Source organism: Mytilus trossulus, chromosome 14 (assembly GCF_036588685.1).
Source record: "Mytilus trossulus isolate FHL-02 chromosome 14, PNRI_Mtr1.1.1.hap1, whole genome shotgun sequence".
NCBI classification, from domain to species: Eukaryota; Metazoa; Mollusca; class Bivalvia; order Mytilida; family Mytilidae; genus Mytilus; species Mytilus trossulus.
In genome coordinates, this window is record NC_086386.1 from 67307419 (window position 1) to 67317499 (window position 10081).

Sequence of the window (10081 nt, forward strand, 5' to 3'; positions counted from 1 at the left end):
CACCAGAGGGTGTGTCATGATGTATGTACCACTTCCTAGGTCAAAGGTCTGTCTGTCTGTCTGTTGGTCTGTCCATCGCTAACAAATTTGATCCACACTATATTTTGAGAGGACAGCTGTTATTATTTCATACTTTATACCTGACAAACATTTTCAACTTAACATATATATAAACCAACACCAGAGAATGTGTCATAATGTATGCATCCTAGGTCTAAGGTCAGTCTGTCAGTCTGTCCATCCGTTTGTTGTTCTTAACAAATTGTGTCCGCTCTACCTCTCGAGAACTGTTAATATTTCATACTTTATACTTGGTGGGTCATAATATATTGAAGGCATAATTCTAAAAATATGTGACAAATATCAATTGGGCAGCACCTTTAAACATATTGTTCAAACATCAATCCATACATCCAGAAGTCACCTTAGAGTAGTCAACAATTAGTTCACATCATGCAGTCATATCACTATTATACTATGAAAGTAAGATGAGAATATTTATCAGTTTTAACTTAAAATCTTAGATTGAAATCACACATGAGACTCCTTAGAGTAGTCAACAATTAGTTCACATCATGCAGTCATATCACTATTATACTATGAAATAGTACTATCACTATTACCCCACGTTATTGACAGCGGGGCCCACAGAGATGGCTTCCATCTCAATGATATCTAGTTGGAGTTATCTTTCTTTGTCCAGAATCAACTTTTAAAAATCTTTGTTATATACAATGTATATTCACTTTTTACTACCAACTGATAAATTAAAACAATCTTTACCATTCAGTGATACCAAGCACTTTTTTTTTACATCATAATATTTTATGATGTATTTAAATGAGTAGTTATTGTTGCAAACTCCATTAGAAATTTGAATTGAGATCAGTTTTGGAATAAGGGAAAGGGGGATGTGAAAACAAAATTGGGGAGGGGGGGGGGGGGTCATGAATATAAAGAAAATTTCTACAAACATTTTTTTGAGAGGATTAATATTCAACATCATAGTCAATTGCTCAAAGAAAAAACAAAAAAAATAAGTTCATCAGAACACATTCTGTGTCAGAAACCTATACTGTGTCAACTTTTTAATCACAATCCAAATTTAGAGCTGGATTCAGCTAAAATGTTGTGTCCATACTTGCCCCAACTGTTCAGGGTTCAACCTCTGCGGTCGTATAAAGCTGCGCCCTGCGGAGCATCTGGTTTAAAATTAATATAATCCTAGTAACATGCAACTTGATTACATAATCAATATTTAGATACTTTCCAAATGTGTCTTTAAATTGTTGTACATTCAAACATTTCCTTTCAAATAGAAATTTAGTATAACGTCTACAATCCTTAATTTGTAGAAAGGAGTAGGGGCATTAAGGCCTGAATTTGGCCCAAGAAAATAAATAAATAACTACTTCAAATTGGCACATAATGTTTAGAAATGCATAGGGTCAAGAAATATAAATGAAAAACATGAAAGATTTTTATCTGATGACGTCACAATTACGTCATAATATGTAGTTTTCACAAAAACGATGACAAATACAGAATTTATGCAGTTTCCTCTGGTGGATCTAGAAATTATCATAAGTGGGGACCCACTGACTGCCTAAGAGGGGACCCGCTCCAGTCACCCTTCAGCGATTCTCTGTATAAGCAACCATTTTTTTTCCTAATAAGGGGAGCCCCCCCCCCCCCCCCCCCCCCAAATCTGCCTCTGGATTTCTATCTTTAAATCTGTTGGGGGAAACATCATGCTCAGCCAAGAAACATCAAAATAATTTAACAGAAGCTTTATTATAACCATTCACATAATCTCACCAAATATAAAATTATTTCTCGTGTGCTCACTTTTTCAATCTAAAATATACTTAAAACTGATGAAAAACAAGGAAAATCATGAAATTTTAAGACATGATTTGTTGCCATGGTAACTTATTTAATGTCAAATCTGTTTTGTTTTTCTGAATACCTTGTAGTCTAGTCAAGTTTTCAGTTATTTAAGAAAGTTTGAGTATTTTTTTTAGCCCAATTAGGACATTATTGCCCCTAGGCCCCCTACATGTACCATGATATGACAAAAAATAAAGCAACAAATAAAAAAGTTTGTAATATACCGGTATGTTGCAGATGACAACAACTCTATACTGTACACACAATTGTATGCCTCATTTTACAGAAATGGCTGATGACAACAACTCTTTACTATACACACAATTGTATGCCTCATTTTACAGAAATGGCTGATGACAACATATCTATACTGTACACACAATTGTATGCCTCATTTTACAGAAATGGCTGATGACAACAACTCTATACTGTAAACACAATTGTATGCCTCATTTTACAGAAATGACTGATGACAACCACTCTATACTGTACACACAATTGTATGCCTCATTTTACAGAAATGGCTGATGACAACATATCTATACTGTAAACACAATTGTATGCCTCATTTTACAGAAATGGCTGATGACAACCACTCTATACTGTACACACAATTGTATGCCTCATTTTACAGAAATGGCTGATGACAACATATCTATACTGTAAACACAATTGTATGCCTCATTTTACAGAAATGGCTGATGACAACAACTCTATACTGTAAACACAATTGTATGCCTCATTTTACAGAAATGGCTGATGACAACAACTCTATACTGTAAACACAATTGTATGCCTCATTTTACAGAAATGACTGATGACAACATATCTATACTGTAAACACAATTGTATGCCTCATTTTACAGAAATGGCTGATGACAACATATCTATACTGTAAACACAATTGTATGCCTCATTTTACAGAAATGGCTGATGACAACATATCTATACTGTAAACACAATTGTATGCCTCATTTTACAGAAATGGCTGATGACAACAACTCTATACTGTAAACACAATTGTATGCCTCATTTTACAGAAATGGCTGATGACAACATATCTATACTGTACACACAATTGTATGCCTCATTTTACAGAAATGGCTGATGACAACATATCTATACTGTAAACACAATTGTATGCCTCATTTTACAGAAATGGCTGATGACAACATATCTATACTGTAAACACAATTGTATGCCTCATTTTACAGAAATGGCTGATGACAACATATCTATACTGTAAACACAATTGTATGCCTCATTTTACAGAAATGGCTGATGACAACATATCTATACTGTAAACACAATTGTATGCCTCATTTTACAGAAATGGCTGATGACAACATATCTATACTGTACACACAATTGTATGCCTCATTTTACAGAAATGGCTGATGACAACATATCTATACTGTAAACACAATTGTATGCCTCATTTTACAGAAATGGCTGATGACAACATATCTATACTGTAAACACAATTGTATGCCTCATTTTACAGAAATGGCTGATGACAACAACTCTATACTGTAAACACAATTGTATGCCTCATTTTACAGAAATGGCTGATGACAACATATCTATACTGTAAACACAATTGTATGCCTCATTTTACAGAAATGGCTGATGACAACATATCTATACTGTAAACACAATTGTATGCCTCATTTTACAGAAATGACTGATGACAACATATCTATACTGTACACACAATTGTATGCCTCATTTTACAGAAATGGCTGATGACAACATATCTATACTGTAAACACAATTGTATGCCTCATTTTACAGAAATGGCTGATGACAACATATCTATACTGTAAACACAATTGTATGCCTCATTTTACAGAAATGGCTGATGACAACAACTCTATACTGTAAACACAATTGTATGCCTCATTTTACAGAAATGGCTGATGACAACAACTCTATACTGTAAACACAATTGTATGCCTCATTTTACAGAAATGGCTGACGACAACATATCTATACTGTACACACAATTGTATGCCTCATTTTACAGAAATGGCTGATGACAACCACTCTATACTGTACACACAATTGTATGCCTCATTTTACAGAAATGGCTGATGACAACAACTCTATACTGTAAACACAATTGTATGCCTCATTTTACAGAAATGGCTGATGACAACATATCTATACTGTAAACACAATTGTATGCCTCATTTTACAGAAATGGCTGATGACAACAACTCTATACTGTAAACACAATTGTATGCCTCATTTTACAGAAATGGCTGACGACAACATATCTATACTGTACACACAATTGTATGCCTCATTTTACAGAAATGGCTGATGACAACCACTCTATACTGTACACACAATTGTATGCCTCATTTTACAGAAATGGCTGATGACAACAACTCTATACTGTAAACACAATTGTATGCCTCATTTTACAGAAATGGCTGATGACAACATATCTATACTGTAAACACAATTGTATGCCTCATTTTACAGAAATGGCTGATGACAACATATCTATACTGTAAACACAATTGTATGCCTCATTTTACAGAAATGGCTGATGACAACATATCTATACTGTAAACACAATTGTATGCCTCTTTTTACAGAAATGACTGATGACAACATATCTATACTGTAAACACAATTGTATGCCTCATTTTACAGAAATGGCTGATGACAACATATCTATACTGTACACACAATTGTATGCCTCATTTTACAGAAATGGCTGATGACAACCACTCTATACTGTACACACAATTGTATGCCTCATTTTACAGAAATGGCTGATGACAACATATCTATACTGTACACACAATTGTATGCCTCATTTTACAGAAATGGCTGAAATTACAGTACAGCCTAGCAATCTAGTTTTTTATTGGAACAACTTAAACCAGATGCTCCGCAGGGCTCAGCTTTATACGACCGCAGAGGTTGAACCCTGAATGGTTGGGGCAAGTATGGACACAACATTCAAGCTGAATCCAGCTCTAAATTTGGATTGTGATTAAATAGTTGACACAGCATAGGTTTCTGACACAGAATGAATGTGTTCTAAGGAACTTAAATTTTTTGTTTTCTCTTAGAGCAATTCACTATGCTGTTGAATATTAATCCTCTCAAAAAAATGTATGAAGAAATTTTCTTTTTATTTATGAATTTCAAATGAGAACCAGATGCTCCGCAGGGCGTAGCTTTATACGACCGCAGAGGTTGAACCCTGAACGGTTGGGGCAAGTATGGACACAACATTCAAGCTGGATTCCGCTCTAAATTTGGATTGTGATTAAATAGTTGACACAGCATAGGTTTCTGACACAGAATGAATGTATTCAAATGAACTTAAATTTTTTGTTTTCTCTTAAGAGCAATTCACTATGCTGTTGAATATTAATCCTCTCAAAAAAATGTTTGAAGAAATTTTCTTTTTATTTATGAAATTTCAAATGAGAAAAATTTAACCCAATTTTTTATTCACATCCCCCTTTCCCTTATTCCAAAACTAATTTCAATTAAAATATTCTAATGGAGTTTGCAACAATTACTACTCATTTAAATACATGATGTAAAAAAACTGCTTGTTATCACTGAGTGGTAAAGATTATTTAAATTTATCAGTTGGTAGTAAAAAGTGAATATACATTGTATATTGTATATAACAAAGATTTAAGTTGATTCTGGACAAAGAAAGATAACTCCAATTAAAAAAAATTCTTGCAGATATTTCTTGCTTACTATACTGGACAAAGAAAGATAACTCTTAATTAAAAAAAAATTTGCTATTTCACAATATTGTGAAATTAGATATTTCTTGCCATTGCACAATACTGTGCAATTGAAAAGACTTGCTATTGCACAATACTTAATATAATAATTTTAGATCCTGATTTGGACCAACTTGAAAACTGGGCCCATAATCCAAAATCTAAGTACATGTTTAGATTCAGCATATCAAAGAGGCCCAAGAATTTAATTTTTGTTAAAATCAAACTTAGTTTAATTTTGGACCCTTTGCACTTTAATTTAGACCAATTTTAAAACTGGACCAAAAATGAAGAATCTACATACACAGTTAGATTTGGCATATCAAAGAACCCCAATTATTCAATTTTTGATGAAATCAAACAATGTTTTTTAATTTTGGACCCCGATTTGGGCCAACTTGAAAACTGGGCCAATAATCAAAAATCTAAGTACATTTTTAGATTCAGCATATCAAAGAACCCCAAGGTTTCAATTTTTGTTAAAATCAAACTAAGTTTAATTTTGGACCCTTTGGACCTTAATGTAGACCAATTTGAAAACGGGACCAAAAATTAAGAATCTACATACACAGTTAGATTCGGCATATTAAAGAACCCCAATTATTCAATTTTGATGAAATCAAACAAAGTTTAATTTTGGACCCTTTGGGCCCCTTTTTCCTTAACTGTTGGGACCAAAACTTCCAAAATCAATACCAACCTTCCTTTTATAGTCATAAACCTTGTGTTTAAATTTCATAGATTTCTATTTACTTATACTAACGCTATGGTGCGAAAACCAAGAAAAATGCTTATTTGGGTCCCTTTTTGGCCCCTCATTCCTAAACTGTTGGGACCGAAACTCCCAAAATCAATACCAACCTTCCTTTTGTGGTCATAAACATTGTGGTTAAATTTCATTGATTTCTATTTACTTTAACTAAAGTTATTGTGCGAAAACCAAGAATAATGCTTATTTGGGCCCTTTTTTGGCCCCTAATTCCTAAACTGTTGAAAATAAAACTCCCAAAATCAATCCCAACCTTTATTTTGTGGTTATAAACCTTGTGTCAAAATTTCATAGATTTCTTTTAAATTAAACTAAAGTTATAGTGCGAAAACCAAGAAAATGCTTATTTGGGCCCTTTTTGGCCCCTAATTCCTAAAATGTTGGGACCAAAACTCCCAAAATCGATACCAGCCTTCCTTTTATGGTCATAAACCTTGTGTTAAAATTTCATAGATTTCTATTCACTTTTACTAAAGTTAGAGTGCGAAAACTAAAAGTATTCGGACGACGACGACGACGACGCCAACGTGATAGCAATATACGACGAAAATTTTTTCAAAATTTGCGGTCGTATAAAAATTGAACCCCCCCCCCCCCCAATTTTTTTTTCACATCCCCCTTTCCCTTATTCCAAAACTGATCTCAATTAAAATTTATAATGGAGTTTGCAACAATAACTACTCATTTAAAAACATCATAAAATATTAAGATGTAAAAAAACTGCTTGTTATCACTGAATGGTAAAGATTGTTTTAATTTATCAGTTGGTAGTAAAAAGTGAATATACATTGTAAATTGTATATAACAAAGATTTTAGTTGATTCTGGACAAAGAAAGATAACACCAATTAAAAAATTTCTGGCTATTTCACAATATTGTGCAATTAGATATTTCTTGCTATTGCGCAATACTGTGCAGTTGAAAAGACTGTGCAATTGAAGAGTTCTTGCTATTGTGTAATACTGTGCAATGGAAAATTTCTTGCTATTGCACAATACTAAATATAATAATTTTAGATCTTGATTTGGACCAACTTGAAAACTGGGACCATAATCAACCAGATGCTTCGCAGGGCGTAGCTTTATACGACCGCAGAGGTTGAACCCTGAACGGTTGGGGCAAGTATGGACACAACATTCAAGCTGGATTCAGCTCTAAATTTGGATTGTGATTAAATAGTTGACACAGCATAGGTTTCTGACACATAATGAATGTGTTCTAATGAACTTAAAATTTTTGTTTTCTCTTAGAGCAATTCACTATGCTGTTCAATATTAATCCTCTCAAAAAAATGTTTGAAGAAGAAATTTTCTTTTTATTTATGAAATTTCACATGAGAAAAATTGAACCCAATTTTTTAATCACATCCCCCTTTCCCTTATTCCAAAACTAATCTCAATTAAAATATTCTAATTGAGTTTGCAACAATAACTACTCATTTAAATACATCATAAAATATTAAGATGTAAAAAAACTGCTTGTTATCACTGAATGGTAAAGATTATTTAAATTTATCAGTTGGTAGTAAAAAGTGAATATACATTGTATATTGTATATAACAAAGATTTAAGTTGATTCTGGACAAACAAAGATAACTCCAATTAAAAAAAAATCTTGCAATAAGATATTTCTTGCTTACTATTTTGGACAAAGAAAGATAACTCTAATTAAAAAAAAATTTGCTATTTCACAATATAGTGAAATTAGATATTTCTTGCCATTGCACAATACTGTGCAATTGAAAAGACTTGCTATTGCACAATACTTAATATAATAATTTTAAATCCTGATTTTGACCAACTTGAAAACTGGGCCCATAATAAAAAATCTAAGTACATGTTTAGATTCAGCATATCAAAGAGCCCCAAGAAATTAATTTTTGTTAAAATCAAACTTAGTTTAATTTTGGACCCTTTGGACCTTAATGTAGGCCAATTTGAAAACGGGACCAAAAATGAAGAATCTACATACACAGTTAGATTTGGCATATCAAAGAACCCCATTTATTCAATTTTTGATGAAATCAAAAAAGTTTAATTTTGGACCCAGATTTGGACCAACTTGAAAACTGGGCCAATAATCAAGAATCTAAGTACATTTTTAGATTCAACATATCAAAGAACCCAACCAATTCATTTTTTGTCAAAATCAAACTAAGTTTAATTTTGGACCCTTTGGACCTTAATGTAGACCAATTTGAAAACATGACCAAAAGTTAAGAATCTACATACACAGTTAGATTCCGCATATCATAGAACCCCAATTATTCAATTTTGATGAAATCAAACAAAGTTTAATTTTGGACCCTTTGAGCCCCTTTTTCCTAAACTGTTGGGACCAAAACTCCCAAAATCAAAACCAACCTTACTTTTATGGTCATTAACCTTGTGTTTAAATTTCATAGATATCTATTTACTTATACTAACGTTATGGTGCGAAAACCAAGAAAAATGCTTATTTGGGTCCCTTTTTGGCCCCTTATTCCTAAACTATTGGGATATAAACTCCCAAAATCAATACCAATCTTCCTTTTGTGGTCATAAACATTATGTTTAAATTTCATTGATTTCTATGTACTTAAACCAAAGTTATTGTGCGAAAACCAAGAATAATGCTTATTAGGGCCCTTTTTTGGCCCCTAATTCCTAAAATGTTGGGACCAAAACTCCCAAAATCAATACCAACCTTCTTTTTATGGTCATAAACCTTGTGTTAAAATTTCATAGATTTCTATTAACTTTTACTAAAGTTAGAGTGCGAAAACTAAAAGTATTCGGAGGACGACGACAACGACAACGACGACGCAGACAACGACGCCAACGTGATAGCAATATACGACGAAAAAATTTTCAAAATTTGCAGTCGTATAAAAATCTAAGTACATGTTTGGATTCAGCATATCAAAGAACCACAAGAATTCAATTTTTGTTAAAATCAAACTTAGTTTAATTTTGGACCCTTTTGACTTTAATGTAGACCAATTTGAAAACAGGACCAAAAATTAAGAATCTACATACACAGTTAGATTTGGCATATCAAAGAACCCCATTTATTCAATTTTTGATGAAATCAAACAAAGTTTTTTAATTTTGGACCCCGATTTGGACCAACTTGAAAACTGGGCCAAAAATCAAAAATCTAATTACATTTTTAGATTCAGCATATCAAAGAACCACAAGGATTCAATTTTTGTCAAAATCAAACTTAGTTTAATTTTGGACCCTTTGGACCTGAATGTAGACCAATTTGAAAACGGGAACAAAACTTAAGAATCTACATACACAGTTAGATTCAGCATATCAAAGAACCCCAATTATTCAATTCTTGATGAAATCAAACAAAGTTTAATTTTGGACCCTTTGGGCCCCTTATTCCTAAACTGTTAGGACCAAAACTCCCAAAATCAATACCAACTTTCCTTTTATGCTCATAAACCTTGTGTTTAAATTTCATAGATTTCTATTGACTTATACTTTTAAGTTATGGTGCGAAAACCAAGAAAATGCTTATTTGGACCCCTTTTTGGCCCCTAATTCCTAAACTATTAGAATCAGAACTCCCAAAATCAATCCCAACCTTCCTTTTGTGGTCATAAACCTTGTGTCAAAATTTAATAGATTTCTATTTACTTTTACTAAAGTTACTGTGCGAAAAA